Genomic DNA, 17,102 nt, shown 5'->3' on the forward strand with positions numbered 1-17,102 from the left:
AACTGGCTGAAAGTGTTGTGGTCAGATGAGACCAAAATGGAGCTCTTTGGCATCAACTCAACTCGCCGTGTTTGAAGGAGGAGGAATGCTGCCTATGACCCCAAGAACACCATCCCCACCGTCAAATATGGAGGTGGAAACATTATGCTTTGGGGGTGTTTTTCTGCTAAGGGGACAGGACAACTTCACCGCATCAAAGGGATGATGGACGGGGCCATGTACCGTCAAATCTTGGGTCAGAACCTCCTTCCCTCAGCCAGGGCATTGAAAATGGGTCGTGGATGGGTATTCCAGCATGACAATGACCCAAAACACACGGCCAAGGCAATAAAGGAGTGGCTCAAGAAGAAGCACATTAAGGTCCTGGAGTGGCCTAGCCAGTCTCCAGACCTTAATCCCATAGAAAATCTGTGGAGGGAGCTGAAGGTTCTAGTTGCCAAACGTCAGCCTCGAAACCTTAATGACTTGGAGAAGATCTGCAAAGAGGAGTGGGACAAAATCCCCCCTGAGATTTGTGCAAACCTGGTGGCCAACTACAAGATTAGTCTGACCTCTGTGATTGCCAACAAGGGTTTTGACATCAAGTACTAATTCATGTTTTGCAGAGGGGTCAAATACTTATTTCCGTCATTAAAATGCAAATCAATTTATAACATTTTTGACATGCGTTTTACTGAATTTTTTTGTTGTTATTCTGTCTCTCACTGTTCAAATAAACCTACCATTAAAATTATAGACTGATCATTTCTTTGTCAGTGGGCAAACATACAAAATCAGCAGGGGATCAAATACTTTTATCCCTCACTGTAACTCAAAGCCTGCTCGATTGAAGGGTAGAGGATGAGGGGTTGGAGTTTCCTCGTTCAGACCCAGAAGCAGAGCGGGATGTGAATGGCCGCTACCCATCCATCACAATGAAGCAGATGAATGTAGCTGATTTTGGAAGGGGATCCAGGTCTGAGATGCTATGATAAAGTAAGGCAACGCAGATGAAAACAAACAGGGACAAATGAGTAATTAGGGGGAGAATTTCCTCTTTCCCTTCACTTTCACCACCAAGTCCCATTGCATTGGAGAGCATTCGCAGACATCACAGTCCAGACGGGGGAGTAATGCGAGCCTGTTTGAGAAGTATGCAGTGGTATTTCGTTCTGTCTGGCTGTGCAGTGTTGAGCTGATGAGGCAGCGGAGGGCTGACTGGGTCTAGGCACGTCTCTCCCTCTGCTAATTCCTAGAACCTTTAGCTCCTGGGTACTGGGTCACAGTAACACATTACCCATGTCTCCCTCTCCTCCCTCCCTCTGCCATGTGATCCAGAGGGGAGTCCACCGGTAGCCCAACAGCTTGATGTAAAGATAAACACAGCACTGGAACACAATTTCTTTCACTTTGAGTTAGAGCCTGGTTCTTATGAGACTGAGTGGGAAAGGGCTCCATCCTCAGTGACCTGTGTTATTGTATCTAATGTCTTCTACACCCGAGCCAAGGGAGAATACTGTCAGTTACTGCCTGATGACAGTCAGTGTTAATCTGTGTCAATATGTGTCAAGCCCTGTATACCCTCTCTGGGTTAAAGCTGATGTGATAGATACAGATGGGTGTGTCAACAGACATATAATTATAGGGCTGCTATTCTAAGTACAATACAATTCCCGAATAAGACTCCATCTGAACTGGTATTAATGGAATATTTCCACAAAACACATAATGTGATTGTAAGAAGCCAGTCTGAAACAGCTGGTTCAGTTAGCTACCAGTCTAAAACAGCTGGTTCAGTTAGCTACCTGTCCAAAACAACTGGTTCAGTTAGCTACCAGTCCAAAACAGCTGGTTCAGCTAGCTACCAGTCTAAAACAGCTGGTTCAGCTAGCTACCAGTCTAAAACAGCTGGTTCAGCTAGCTACCAGCCTAAAACAGCTGGTTCAGCTAGCTACCCGTCTAAAACATCTGATTCAGTTAGCTACCACTCCAAAACAGCTGGTTCAGCTAGCTACCAGTCCAAAACAGCTGGTTCAGCTAGCTACCAGTCCAAAACAGGCTGGTTCAGCTAGCTACCAGTCTAAAACAGCTGGTTCAGCTAGCTACCAGTCCAAAACAGCTGGTTCAGCTAGCTACCAGTCTAAAACAGCTGGTTCAGTTAGCTACCAGTCCAAAACAGCTGCTTTAGTTAGCTACCAGTCTAAAACAGCTGCTTTAGTTAGCTACCAGTCCAAAACAGCTGGTTCAGCTAGGTACCAGTCTAATACAGCTGGTTCAGCTAGCTACCAGTCTAAAACAGCTGGTTCAGCTAGCTACCAGTCCAAAACAGCTGGTTCAGCTAGCTACCAGTCTAAAACAGCTGGTTCAGCTAGCTACCAGTCTAATACAGCTGGTTCAGCTAGCTACCAGTCTAAAACAGCTGGTTCAGCTAGCTACCAGTCTAAAACAGCTGGTTCAGCTAGCTACCAGTCCAAAACAGCTGGTTCAGCTAGCTACCAGTCCAAAACAGCTGGTTCAGCTAGCTACCAGTCTAAAACAGCTGGTTCAGCTAGCTACCAGTCCAAAACAGCTGGTTCAGCTAGCTACCAGTCTAAAACAGCTGGTTCAGCTAGCTACCAGTCTAAAACAGCTGGTTCAGTTAACTACCAGTCTAAAACAGCTGGTTCAGTTAGCTACCAGTCTAAAACAGCTGGTTCAGTTAGCTACCGGTCTAAAACAGCTGGTTCAGTTAGCTACCAGTCTAAAACAGCTGCTTTAGTTAGCTACCAGTCTAAAATAGCTTGTTCACTTAGCTACCAGTCTAAAACAGCTGGTTCAGTTAGCTACCAGTCCAAAACAGCTGCTTTAGTTAGCTACCAGTCTAAAACAGCTGCTTTAGTTAGCTACCAGTCCAAAACAGCTGGTTCAGCTAGGTACCAGTCTAATACAGCTGGTTCAGCTAGCTACCAGTCTAAAACAGCTGATTCAGCTAGCTACCAGTCCAAAACAGCTGGTTCAGCTAGCTACCAGTCCAAAACAGCTGGTTCAGCTAGCTACCAGTCTAATACAGCTGGTTCAGCTAGCTACCAGTCTAAAACAGCTGGTTCAGCTAGCTACAAGTCTAAAACAGCTGGTTCAGCTAGCTACCAGTCCAAAACAGCTGGTTCAGCTAGCTACTAGTCCAAAACAGCTGGTTCAGCTAGCTACCAGTTTAAAACAGCTGGTTCAGCTAGCTACCAGTCCAAAACAGCTGGTTCAGCTAGCTACCAGTCTAAAACAGCTGGTTCGGTTAGCTACCAGTCTAAAACAGCTGGTTCAGTTAGCTACCAGTCTAAAACAGCTGGTTCAGTTAGATACCAGTCCAAAACAGCTGGTTCAGTTAGCTACCAGTCTAAAACAGCTGGTTCAGTTAGCTACCAGTCTAAAACAGCTGGTTCAGTTAGCTACCAGTCCAAAACAGCTGCTTTAGTTAGATACCAGTCTAAAACAGCTTCTTTAGTTAGCTACCAGTCCAAAACAGCTGGTTTAGTTAGCTACCAGTCTAAAACAGCTGGTTCAGTTAGCTACCAGTCCAAAACAGCTGCTTTAGTTAGCTACCATTCTAAAACAGCTGCTTTAGTTAGCTACCAGTCTAAAACAGCTGGTTCAGGTAGCTACCAGTCTAAAACAGCTGGTCCAGTTAGCTAACAGTCTAAAACAGCTGGTTCAGTTAGCTACCAGTCTAAAACAGCTGGTTCAGTTAGCTACCAGTCCAAAACAGCTGCTTTAGTTAGATACCAGTCTAAAACAGCTGCTTTAGTTAGCTACCATTCCAAAACAGCTGGTTCAGTTAGCTACCAGTCTAAAACAGCTGGTTCAGTTAGCTACCAGTCTAAAACAGCTGGTTCATTTAGCTACCAGTCTAAAAACAGCTGCTTTAGTTAACTACCAGTCTAAAATAGCTTGTTCAGTTAGCTACCAGTCTAAAACAGCTGGTTCAGTTAGCTAACAGTCCAAAATAGCTGCTTTAGTTAGCTACCAGTCTAAAATAGCTTTTTAAGTTAGCTACCAGTCTAAAACAGCTGGTTCAGTTAGCTACCAGTCTAAAACAGCTGGTTCAGTTAGCTACCAGTCCAAAACAGCTGCTTTAGTTAGCTACCATTCTAAAACAGCTGCTTTAGTTAGCTAAAACAGCTGGTTCAGGTAGCTACCAGTCTAAAACAGCTGGTTCAGTTAGCTACCAGTCCAAAACAGCTGCTTTAGTTAGCTACCAGTCTAAAACAGCTGGTTCAGCTAGCTACCAGTCTAAAACAGCTGGTTCAGCTAGCTACCAGTCCAAAACCGTTGGTTCGGTTAGCTACCAGTCCAAAACAGCTGGTTCAGTTAGCTACCAGTCTAAAACAGCTGGTTCAGTTAGCTACCAGTCTAAAACAGCTGGTTCAGTCAGCTACCAGTCCAAAACAGCTGCTTTAGTTAGATACCTGTCTAAAACAGCTGCTTTAGTTAGCTACCAGTCCAAAACAGCTGGTTTAGTTAGCTACCAGTCTAAAACAGCTGGTTCAGGTAGCTACCAGTCTAAAACAGCTGGTTCAGCTAGCTAACAGTCTAAAACAGCTTGTTCAGTTAGCTACCAGTCTAAAACAGCTGGTTCAGTTAGCTACCAGTCCAAAACAGCTGCTTTAGTTAGCTACCAGTCTAAAACAGCTGCTTTGGTTAGCTACCAGTCCAAAACAGCTGGTTCATTTAGCTACCAGTCTAAAACAGCTGGTTCAGTTAGCTACCAGTCCAAAATAGCTGCTTTAGTTAGCTACCAGTCTAAAATAGCTTGTTAAGTTAGCTACCAGTGTAAAAAAGCTGGTTCAGTTAGCTACCAGTCTAAAACAGCTGGTTCAGTTAGCTACCAGTCTAAAACAGCTGCTTTAGTTAGCTACCAGTCAAAATAGCTTGTTCAGTTAGCTACCAGTCTAAAACAGCTGGTTCAGTTTGCTACCAGTCTAAAACAGCTGGTTAGGTTAGCTACCAGTCTAAAACAGCTGGTTCAGTTAGCTACCAGTCCAAAACAGCTGCTTTAGTTAGATACCAGTCTAAAACAGCTGCTTTAGTTAGCTACCAGTCCAAAACAGCTGGTTTAGTTAGCTACCAGTCTAAAACAGCTGCTTCAGTTAGCTACCATTCTAAAACAGCTGCTTTAGTTAGCTAACAGTCTAAAACAGCTGGTTCAGTTAGCTAACAGTATAAAACAGCTGGTTCAGTTAGCTACCAGTCCAAAACAGCTGCTTTAGTTAGCTACCAGTCTAAAACAGCTGCTTTAGTTAGCTACCAGTCCAAAACAGCTGGTTCAGTTAGCTACCAGTCTAAAACAGCTGGTTCAGTTAGATACCAGACTAAAACAGCTGGTTCAGTTAGCTACCAGTCTAAAAACAGCTGCTTTAGTTAACTACCAGTCTAAAATAGCTTGTTCAGTTAGCTACCAGTCTAAAACAGCTGGTTCAGTTAGCTAACAGTCCAAAATAGCTGCTTTAGTTAGCTACCAGTCTAAAATAGCTTTTTAAGTTAGCTACCAGTCTAAAACAGCTGGTTCAGTTAGCTACCAGTCTAAAACAGCTGGTTCAGTTAGCTACCAGTCCAAAACAGCTGCTTTAGTTAGCTACCATTCTAAAACAGCTGCTTTAGTTAGCTAAAACAGCTGGTTCAGGTAGCTACCAGTCTAAAACAGCTGGTTCAGTTAGCTACCAGTCCAAAACAGCTGCTTTAGTTAGCTACCAGTCTAAAACAGCTGGTTCAGCTAGCTACCAGTCTAAAACAGCTGGTTCAGCTAGCTACCAGTCCAAAACCGTTGGTTCGGTTAGCTACCAGTCCAAAACAGCTGGTTCAGTTAGCTACCAGTCTAAAACAGCTGGTTCAGTTAGCTACCAGTCTAAAACAGCTGGTTCAGTCAGCTACCAGTCCAAAACAGCTGCTTTAGTTAGATACCTGTCTAAAACAGCTGCTTTAGTTAGCTACCAGTCCAAAACAGCTGGTTTAGTTAGCTACCAGTCTAAAACAGCTGGTTCAGGTAGCTACCAGTCTAAAACAGCTGGTTCAGCTAGCTAACAGTCTAAAACAGCTTGTTCAGTTAGCTACCAGTCTAAAACAGCTGGTTCAGTTAGCTACCAGTCCAAAACAGCTGCTTTAGTTAGCTACCAGTCTAAAACAGCTGCTTTGGTTAGCTACCAGTCCAAAACAGCTGGTTCAGTTAGCTACCAGTCTAAAACAGCTGGTTCAGTTAGCTACCAGTCCAAAATAGCTGCTTTAGTTAGCTACCAGTCTAAAATAGCTTGTTAAGTTAGCTACCAGTGTAAAAAAGCTGGTTCAGTTAGCTACCAGTCTAAAACAGCTGGTTCAGTTAGCTACCAGTCTAAAACAGCTGCTTTAGTTAGCTACCAGTCAAAATAGCTTGTTCAGTTAGCTACCAGTCTAAAACAGCTGGTTCAGTTTGCTACCAGTCTAAAACAGCTGGTTAGGTTAGCTACCAGTCTAAAACAGCTGGTTCAGTTAGCTACCAGTCCAAAACAGCTGCTTTAGTTAGATACCAGTCTAAAACAGCTGCTTTAGTTAGCTACCAGTCCAAAACAGCTGGTTTAGTTAGCTACCAGTCTAAAACAGCTGCTTCAGTTAGCTACCATTCTAAAACAGCTGCTTTAGTTAGCTAACAGTCTAAAACAGCTGGTTCAGTTAGCTAACAGTATAAAACAGCTGGTTCAGTTAGCTACCAGTCCAAAACAGCTGCTTTAGTTAGCTACCAGTCTAAAACAGCTGCTTTAGTTAGCTACCAGTCCAAAACAGCTGGTTCAGTTAGCTACCAGTCTAAAACAGCTGGTTCAGTTAGATACCAGACTAAAACAGCTGGTTCAGTTAGCTACCAGTCTAAAAACAGCTGCTTTAGTTAGCTACCAGTCTAAAATAGCTTGTTCAGTTAGTTACCAGTCTAAAACAGCTGGTTCAGTTAGCTAACAGTCCAAAAGAGCTGCTTTAGTTAGCTACCAGTCTAAAATAGCTTGTTAAGTTAGCTACCAGTCTAAAACAGCTGGTTCAGTTAGCTACCAGTCTAAAACGGCTGGTTCAGTTAGCTACCAGTCCAAAACAGCTGCTTTAGTTAGATACCAGTCTAAAACAGCTGCTTTAGTTAGCTACCAGTCCAAAACAGCTGGTTCAGTTAGCTACCAGTCTAAAACAGCTGGTTCAGTTAGCTACCAGTCTAAAACAGCTGGTTCAGTTAGCTACCAGTCTAAAAACAGCTGCTTTAGTTAGCTACCAGTCTAAAATAGCTTGTTCGGTTAGCTACCAGTGTAAAACAGCTGGTTCAGTTAGCTGCCAGTCTAAAACAGCTGGTTCAGTTAGCTACCAGTCTAAAACAGCTGCTTTAGTTAGCTACCAGTCTAAAACAGCTGGTTCAGTAAGCTAACAGTCAAAAATAGCTGCTTTAGTTATCTACCAGTCTAAAATAGCTTGTTAAGTTAGCTACCAGTGTAAAACAGCTGGTTCAGTTAGCTACCAGTCTAAAACAGCTGGTTCAGTTAGCTATCAGTCTAAAACAGCTGCTTTAGTTAGCTACCAGTCTAAATAGCTTGTTCAGTTAGCTACCAGTCTAAAACAGCTGGTTCAGTTAGCTACCAGTCTAAAACAGCTGGTTAGGTTAGCTACCAGTCTAAAACAGCTGGTTCAGTTAGCTACCAGTCCAAAACAGCTGCTTTAGTTAGATACCAGTCTAAAACAGCTGCTTTAGTTAGCTACCAGTCCAAAACAGCTGGTTTAGTTAGCTACCAGTCTAAAACAGCTGCTTCAGTTAGCTACCAGTCCAAAACAGCTGCTTTAGTTAGCTACCATTCTAAAAGAGCTGCTTTAGTTAGCTACCAGTCTAAAACAGCTGGTTCAGGTAGCTACCAGTCTAAAACAGCTGGTTCAGTTAGCTAACAGTCTAAAACAGCTGGTTCAGTTAGCTAACAGTCTAAAACAGCTGGTTCAGTTAGCTACCAGTCCAAAACAGCTGCTTTAGTTAGCTACCAGTCTAAAACAGCTGGTTCAGTAAGCTAACAGTCAAAAATAGCTGCTTTAGTTATCTACCAGTCTAAAATAGCTTGTTAAGTTAGCTACCAGTGTAAAACAGCTGGTTCAGTTAGCTACCAGTCTAAAACAGCTGGTTCAGTTAGCTATCAGTCTAAAACAGCTGCTTTAGTTAGCTACCAGTCTAAATAGCTTGTTCAGTTAGCTACCAGTCTAAAACAGCTGGTTCAGTTAGCTACCAGTCTAAAACAGCTGGTTAGGTTAGCTACCAGTCTAAAACAGCTGGTTCAGTTAGCTACCAGTCCAAAACAGCTGCTTTAGTTAGATACCAGTCTAAAACAGCTGCTTTAGTTAGCTACCAGTCCAAAACAGCTGGTTTAGTTAGCTACCAGTCTAAAACAGCTGCTTCAGTTAGCTACCAGTCCAAAACAGCTGCTTTAGTTAGCTACCATTCTAAAAGAGCTGCTTTAGTTAGCTACCAGTCTAAAACAGCTGGTTCAGGTAGCTACCAGTCTAAAACAGCTGGTTCAGTTAGCTAACAGTCTAAAACAGCTGGTTCAGTTAGCTAACAGTCTAAAACAGCTGGTTCAGTTAGCTACCAGTCCAAAACAGCTGCTTTAGTTAGCTACCAGTCTAAAACAGCTGCTTTAGTTAGCTACCAGTCCAAAACAGCTGGTTCAGTTAGCTACCAGTATAAAACAGCTGGTTCAGTTAGATACCAGACTAAAACAGCTGGTTCAGTTAGCTACCAGTCTAAAAACAGCTGCTTTAGTTAGCTACCAGTCTAAAATAGCTTGTTCAGTTATCTACCAGTCTAAAACAGCTGGTTCAGTTAGCTAACAGTCCAAAAGAGCTGCTTTAGTTAGCTACCAGTCTAAAATAGCTTGTTAAGTTAGCTACCAGTCTAAAACAGCTGGTTCAGTTAGCTACCAGTCTAAAACAGCTGGTTCAGTTAGCTACCAGTCCAAAACAGCTGCTTTAGTTAGATACCAGTCTAAAACAGCTGCTTTAGTTAGCTACCAGTCCAAAACAGCTGGTTCAGTTAGCTACCAGTCTAAAACAGCTGGTTCAGTTAGCTACCAGTCTAAAACAGCTGGTTCAGTTAGCTACCAGTCTAAAAACAGCTGCTTTAGTTAGCTACCAGTCTAAAATAGCTTGTTCAGTTAGCTACCAGTCTAAAACAGCTGGTTCAGTAAGCTAACAGTCCAAAAGGGCTGCTTTAGTTAGCTACCAGTCTAAAATAGCTTGTTAAGTTAGCTACCAGTGTAAAACAGCTGGTTCAGTTAGCTACCAGTCTAAAACAGCTGGTTCAGTTATCTAACAGTCCAAAAGAGCTGCTTTAGTTAGCTACCAGTCTAAAATAGCTTGTTAAGTTAGCTACCAGTCTAAAACAGCTGGTTCAGTTAGCTACCAGTCCAAAACAGCTGCTTTAGTTAGCTACCATTCTAAAACTGCTGCTTTAGTTAGCTACAAGTCTAAAACAGCTGGTTCAGGTAGCTACCAGTCTAAAACAACTGGTTCAGTTAGCCACCAGTCTAAAACAGCTGGTTCAGTTAGCTACCAGTTCAAAACAGCTGGTTCAGCTAGCTAACAGTCTAAAACAGCTGGTTCAGCTAGCTACCAGTCTAAAACAGCTGGTTCAGCTAGCTACCAGTCTAAAACAGCTGGTTCAGCTAGCTACCAGTCCAAAACAGCTGGTTCAGCTAGCTACCAGTCCAAAACAGCTGGTTCAGCTAGCTACCAGTCTAAAATAGCTTGTTAAGTTAGCTACCAGTCTAAAACAGCTGGTTCAGTTATCTACCAGTCCAAAACAGCTGCTTTAGTTAGCTACCATTCTAAAACATCTGCTTTAGTTAGCTACCAGTCTAAAACAGCTGGTTCAGGTAGCTACCAGTCTAAAACAACTGGTTCAGTTAGCCACCAGTCTAAAACAGCTGGTTCAGTTAGCTACCAGTTCAAAACAGCTGCTTTAGTTCGCTACCAGTCTAAAACAGCTGGTTCAGCTAGCTACCAGTCTAAAACAGCTGGTTCAGCTAGCTACCAGTCCAAAACAGCTGGTTCAGCTAACTAACAGTCTAAAACAGCTGGTTCAGCTAGCTACCAGTCCAAAACAGCTGGTTCAGCTAGCTCCCAGTCTAAAACATCTGGTTCAGCTAGCTACCAGTCCAAAACAGCTGGTTCAGCTAGCTACCAGTCTAAAACAGCTGGTTCAACTAGCTACCAGTCCAAAACAGCTGGTTCAGTAAGCTACCAGTCCAAAACAGCTGGTTCAGCTAGCTACCAGTCTAAAACAGCTGGTTCAGCTAGCTACCAGTCCAAAACAGGTGGTTCAGCTAGCTACCAGTCTAAAACAGCTGGTTCAGTTAGCTACCAGTCTAAAACAGCTGGTTCAGTTAGCTACCAGTCTAAAACAGCTGGTTCAGTTAGCTAACAGTCTAAAACAGCTGGTTCAGCTAGCTACCAGTCTAAAACAGCTGGTTCAGCTAGCTACCAGTCTAAAACAGCTGGTTCAGCTAGCTACCAGTCCAAAACAGCTGGTTCAGCTAGCTACCAGTCCAAAACAGCTGGTTCAGTAAGCTACCAGTCCAAAACAGCTGGTTCAGCTAGCTACCAGTCTAAAACAGCTGGTTCAGCTAGCTACCAGTCCAAAACAGGTGGTTCAGCTAGCTACCAGTCTAAAACAGCTGGTTCAGTTAGCTACCAGTCTAAAACAGCTGGTTCAGTTAGCTACCAGTCTAAAACAGCTGGTTCAGTTAGCTACCAGTCTAAAACAGCTGGTTCAGCTAGATACCAGTCCAAAACAGCTGCTTTAGTTAACTACCAGTCTAAAACAGCTGCTTTAGTTAGCTACCATTCTAAAACAGCTGCTTTAGTTAGCTACCAGTCTAAAACAGCTGGTTCAGTTAGCTACGAGTCTAAAACAGCTGGTCAGCTAGCTACCAGTCCAAAACAGCTGGTTCAGCTAGCTACCAGTCCAAAACAGCTGGTTCAGTTAGCTACCAGTCTAAAACAGCTGGTTCAGTTAGCTACCAGTCTAAAACAGCTGGTTCAGTAAGCTAACAGTCCAAAAGGGCTGCTTTAGTTAGCTACCAGTCTAAAATAGCTTGTTAAGTTAGCTACCAGTGTAAAACAGCTGGTTCAGTTAGCTACCAGTCTAAAACAGCTGGTTCAGTTATCTAACAGTCCAAAAGAGCTGCTTTAGTTAGCTACCAGTCTAAAATAGCTTGTTAAGTTAGCTACCAGTCTAAAACAGCTGGTTCAGTTAGCTACCAGTCCAAAACAGCTGCTTTAGTTAGCTACCATTCTAAAACTGCTGCTTTAGTTAGCTACCAGTCTAAAACAGCTGGTTCAGGTAGCTACCAGTCCAAAACAGCTGCTTTAGTTAACTACCAGTCTAAAACAGCTGCTTTAGTTAGCTACCATTCTAAAACAGCTGCTTTAGTTAGCTACCAGTCTAAAACAGCTGGTTCAGTTAGCTACCAGTCTAAAACAGCTGGTCAGCTAGCTACCAGTCCAAAACAGCTAGTTCAGCTAGCTACCAGTCCAAAACAGCTGGTTCAGTTAGCTACCAGTCTAAAACAGCTGGTTCAGTTAGCTACCAGTCTAAAACAGCCGGTTCAGCTAGCTACCAGTCCAAAACAGCTGCTTTAGTTAGCTACCAGTCTAAAATAGCTTGTTCAGTTAGCTACCAGTCCAAAACAGCTGGTTCAGCTAGCTACCAGTCTAAAACAGCTGGTTCAGCTAGCTACCCTTCTAAAACAGCTTGTTCATCTAGCTATCAGTCTAAAACAGCTGGTTCAGCTAGCTACCAGTCCAAAACAGCTGGTTCAGCTAGCTACCAGTCCAAAACAGCTGGTTCAGCTAGCTACCAGTCTAAAACAGCTGGTTCAGCTAGCTACCAGTCCAAAACAGCTGGTTCAGCTAGCTACCAGTCTAAAACAGCTGGTTCAGTTAGCTACCAGTCTAAAACAGCTGGTTCAGGTAGCTACCAGTCCAAAACAGCTGCTTTAGTTAACTACCAGTCTAAAACAGGTGCTTTAGTTAGCTACCAGTCCAAAACAGCTGGTTCAGTTAGCTACCAGTCTAAAACAGCTGGTTCAGTTAGCTACCAGTCTAAAACAGCTGCGTTAGTTAGCTACCAGTCTAAAACAGCTGGTTCAGGTAGCTACCAGTCCAAAACAGCTGCTTTAGTTAACCACCAGTCTAAAACAGGTGCTTTAGTTAGCTACCAGTCCAAAACAGCTGGTTCAGTTAGCTACCAGTCTAAAACAGCTGGTTCAGTTAGCTACCAGTCTAAAACAGCTGCGTTAGTTAGCTACCAGTCTAAAACAGCTGGTTCAGTTAGCTACCAGTCCAAAACAGCTGCTTTAGTTAGCTACCAGTCTAAAACAGCTGCTTTAGTTAGCTACCAGTCTAAAACAACTGGTTCAGTTAGCCACCAGTCTAAAACAGCTGGTTCAGTTAGCTACCAGTCTAAAACAGCTGGTTCAGTTAGCTACCAGTCTAAAACAGCTGCTTTAGTTAGCTACCAGTCTAAAATAGCTTGTTCAGTTAGCTACCAGTCTAAAACAGCTGGTTCAGTTAGCTACCAGTCCAAAACAGCTGCTTTAGTTAGCTACCAGTCTAAAACAGCTGCTTTAGTTAGCTACCAGTCTAAAACAACTGGTTCAGTTAGCCACCAGTCTAAAACAGCTGGTTCAGCTAGCTACCAGTCCAAAACAGCTGGTTCAGCTAGCTACCAGTCTAAAACAACTGGTTCAGATAGCTACCACTCCAAAACAGCTGGTTCAGCTAGCTACCAGTCCAAAACAGCTGGTTCAGCTAGCTACCAGTCCAAAACAGCTGGTTCAGCTAGCTACCAGTCTAAACAGCTAGTTCAGCTAGCTACCAGTCCAAAACAGCTGGTTCAGCTAGCTACCAGTCTGAAACAGCTGGTTCAGCTCGCTACCAGTCTAAAACAGCTGGTTCAGTTAGCTACCAGTCTAAAACAGCTGGTTCAGTTAGCTACCAATCCAAAACAGCTGCTTTAGTTAACTACCAGTCTAAAACAGCTGCTTTAGTTAGCTACCAGTCCAAAACAGCTGGTTCAGTTAGCTACCAGTCTAAAACAGCTGGTTCAGTTAGCTACCAGTCTAAAACAGCTGGTTAAGTTAGCTACCAGTCTAAAACAGCTGCTTTAGTTAGCTACCAGTCTAAAATAGCTTGTTCAGTTAGCTACCAGTCTAAAACAGCTGGTTCAGTTAGCTACCAATCCAAAACAGCTGGTTCAGCTAGCTACCAGTCTACAACAGCTGGTTCAGCTAGCCACCAGTCTAAAACAGCTGGTTCAGCTAGCTACCAGTCCAAAACAGCTGGTTCAGCTAGCTACCAGTCTAAAACAACTGGTTCAGATAGCTACCACTCCAAAACAGCTGGTTCAGTTAGCTACCAGTCTAAAACAGCTGCGTTAGTTAGCTACCAGTCTAAAACAGCTGGTTCAGGTAGCTACCAGTCCAAAACAGCTGCTTTAGTTAACTACCAGTCTAAAACAGGTGCTTTAGTTAGCTACCAGTCCAAAACAGCTGGTTCAGTTAGCTACCAGTCTAAAACAGCTGGTTCAGCTAGCTACCAGTCTAAAACAGCTGGTTCGGTTAGATACCAGTCTAAAACAGCTGCTTTAGTTAGCTACCAGTCCAAAACAGCTGGTTTAGTTAGCTACCAGTCTAAAACAGCTGGTTCAGTTAACTACCAGTCTAAAACAGTATAAAACAGATGCTTTAGTTAGCAACCAGTCTAAAATAGCTTGTTCAGTTAGCTACCAGTCTAAAACAGCTGGTTCAGTTAGCTAACAGTCCAAAACTGCTGCTTTAGTTAGCTACCAGTCTAAAATAGCTTGTTCAGTTAGCTACCAGTCTAAAACAGCTGGTTTAGTTAGCTACCAGTCCAAAACAGCTGCTTTAGTTAGCTACCAGTCTAAAACAACTCGTTCAGTTAGCTACCAGTCCAAAACAGCTGGTTCAGCTAGCTACCAGTCCAAAACAGCTGGTTCAGCTAGCTACCAGTCTACAACAGCTGGTTCAGCTAGCTACCAGTCCAAAACAGCTGGTTCAGCTAGCTACCAGTCCAAAACAGCTGGTTCAGCTAGCTACCAGTCTAAAACAGCTGGTTCAGCTAGCTACCAGTCCAAAACAGGTGGTTCACCTAGCTACCAGTCTAAAAGAGCTGGTTCAGCTAGCTACCAGTCTAAAATAGCTTGTTCAGCTAGCTACCAGTCTAAAACAGCTGGTTTAGTTAGCTACCAGTCCAAAACAGCTGCTTTAGTTAGCTACCAGTCTAAAACAACTCGTTCAGTTAGCTACCAGTCCAAAACAGCTGGTTCAGCTAGCTACCAGTCTACAACAGCTGGTTCAGCTAGCTACCAGTCCAAAACAGCTGGTTCAGCTAGCTACCAGTCCAAAACAGCTGGTTCAGCTAGCTACCAGTCTAAAACAGCTGGTTCAGCTAGCTACCAGTCCAAAACAGGTGGTTCACCTAGCTACCAGTCTAAAAGAGCTGGTTCAGCTAGCTACCAGTCTAAAACAGCTGGTTCAGCTAGCTACCAGTCCAAAACAGCTGGATCAGCTAGCTACCAGTCTAAAACAGCTGGTTCAGCTAGCTACAAGTCCAAAACAGCTGGTTCAATTACCTCCCAGTCTAAAACAGCTAAAACAGCTGGTTCAGTTAGCTACCAATCCAAAACAGCTGCTTTAGTTAACTACCAGTCTAAAACAGCTGGTTCAGTTAGCTACCAGTCCAAAACAGCTGGTTCAGTTAGCTACCAGTCTAAAACAGCTGGTTCAGTTAGCTACCAGTCTAAAACAGCTGGTTCAGTTAGCTACCAGTCTAAAACAGCTGCTTTAGTTAGCTACCAGTCTAAAATAGCTTGTTCAGTTAGCTACCAGTCTAAAACAGCTGGTTCAGTTAGCTACCAGTCCAAAACAGCTGCTTTAGTTAGCTACCAGTCTAAAACAGCTGCTTTAGTTAGCTACCAGTCTAAAACAACTGGTTCAGTTAGCCACCAGTCTAAAACAGCTGGTTCAGTTAGCTACCAGTCTAAAACAGCTGGTTCAGTTAGCTACCAGTCTAAAACAGCTGCTTTAGTTAGCTACCAGTCTAAAATAGCTTGTTCAGTTAGCTACCAGTCTAAAACAGCTGGTTCAGTTAGCTACCAGTCCAAAACAGCTGCTTTAGTTAGCTACCAGTCTAAAACAGCTGCTTTAGTTAGCTACCAGTCTAAAACAACTGGTTCAGTTAGCCACCAGTCTAAAACAGCTGGTTCAGCTAGCTACCAGTCCAAAACAGCTGGTTCAGCTAGCTACCAGTCTAAAACAACTGGTTCAGATAGCTACCACTCCAAAACAGCTGGTTCAGCTAGCTACCAGTCCAAAACAGCTGGTTCAGCTAGCTACCAGTCCAAAACAGCTGGTTCAGCTAGCTACCAGTCTAAACAGCTAGTTCAGCTAGCTACCAGTCCAAAACAGCTGGTTCAGCTAGCTACCAGTCTGAAACAGCTGGTTCAGCTCGCTACCAGTCTAAAACAGCTGGTTCAGTTAGCTACCAGTCTAAAACAGCTGGTTCAGTTAGCTACCAATCCAAAACAGCTGCTTTAGTTAACTACCAGTCTAAAACAGCTGCTTTAGTTAGCTACCAGTCCAAAACAGCTGGTTCAGTTAGCTACCAGTCTAAAACAGCTGGTTCAGTTAGCTACCAGTCTAAAACAGCTGGTTAAGTTAGCTACCAGTCTAAAACAGCTGCTTTAGTTAGCTACCAGTCTAAAATAGCTTGTTCAGTTAGCTACCAGTCTAAAACAGCTGGTTCAGTTAGCTACCAATCCAAAACAGCTGCTTTAGTTAACTACCAGTCTAAAACAGCTGGTTCAGTTAGCTACCAGTCTAAAACAGCTGGTTCAGTTAGCTACCAGTCTAAAACAGCTGCGTTAGTTAGCTACCAGTCTAAAACAGCTGGTTCAGGTAGCTACCAGTCCAAAACAGCTGCTTTAGTTAACTACCAGTCTAAAACAGGTGCTTTAGTTAGCTACCAGTCCAAAACAGCTGGTTCAGTTAGCTACCAGTCTAAAACAGCTGGTTCAGTTAGCTACCAGTCTAAAACAGCTGCGTTAGTTAGCTACCAGTCTAAAACAGCTGGTTCAGGTAGCTACCAGTCCAAAACAGCTGCTTTAGTTAACTACCAGTCTAAAACAGGTGCTTTAGTTAGCTACCAGTCCAAAACAGCTGGTTCAGTTAGCTACCAGTCTAAAACAGCTGGTTCAGCTAGCTACCAGTCTAAAACAGCTGATTCGGTTAGATACCAGTCTAAAACAGCTGCTTTAGTTAGCTACCAGTCCAAAACAGCTGGTTTAGTTAGCTACCAGTCTAAAACAGCTGGTTCAGTTAGCTACCAGTCTAAAACAGCTGGTTCAGCTAGCTACCAGTATAAAACAGCTGGTTCGGTTAGATACCAGTCTAAAACAGCTGCTTTAGTTAGCTACCAGTCCAAAACAGCTGGTTCAGTTAGCTACCAATCCAAAACAGCTGCTTTAGTTAAATACCAGTCTAAAACAGCTGGTTCAGTTAGCTACCAGTCTAAAACAGCTGGTTCAGTTAGCTACCAGTCTAAAACAGCTGCGTTAGTTAGCTACCAGTCTAAAACAGCTGCGTTAGTTAGCTACCAGTCTAAAACAGCTGGTTCAGGTAGCTACCAGTCCAAAACAGCTGCTTTAGTTAACTACCAGTCTAAAACAGGTGCTTTAGTTAGCTACCAGTCCAAAACAGCTGGTTCAGTTAGCTACCAGTCTAAAACAGCTGGTTCAGTTAGCTACCAGTCTAAAACAGCTGCGTTAGTTAGCTACCAGTCTAAAACAGCTGGTTCAGGTAGCTACCAGTCCAAAACAGCTGCTTTAGTTAACTACCAGTCTAAAACAGGTGCTTTAGTTAGCTACCAGTCCAAAACAGCTGGTTCAGTTAGCTACCAGTCTAAAACAGCTGGATCAGCTAGCTACCAGTCTAAAACAGCTGGTTCGGTTAGATACCAGTCTAAAACAGCTGCTTTAGTTAGCTACCAGTCCAAAACAGCTGGTTTAGTTAGCTACCAGTCTAAAACAGCTG

Source organism: Oncorhynchus mykiss, chromosome 7 (assembly GCF_057628025.1).
Source record: "Oncorhynchus mykiss isolate SJ-2025 chromosome 7, ASM5762802v1, whole genome shotgun sequence".
Taxonomy (NCBI): domain Eukaryota; kingdom Metazoa; phylum Chordata; class Actinopteri; order Salmoniformes; family Salmonidae; genus Oncorhynchus; species Oncorhynchus mykiss.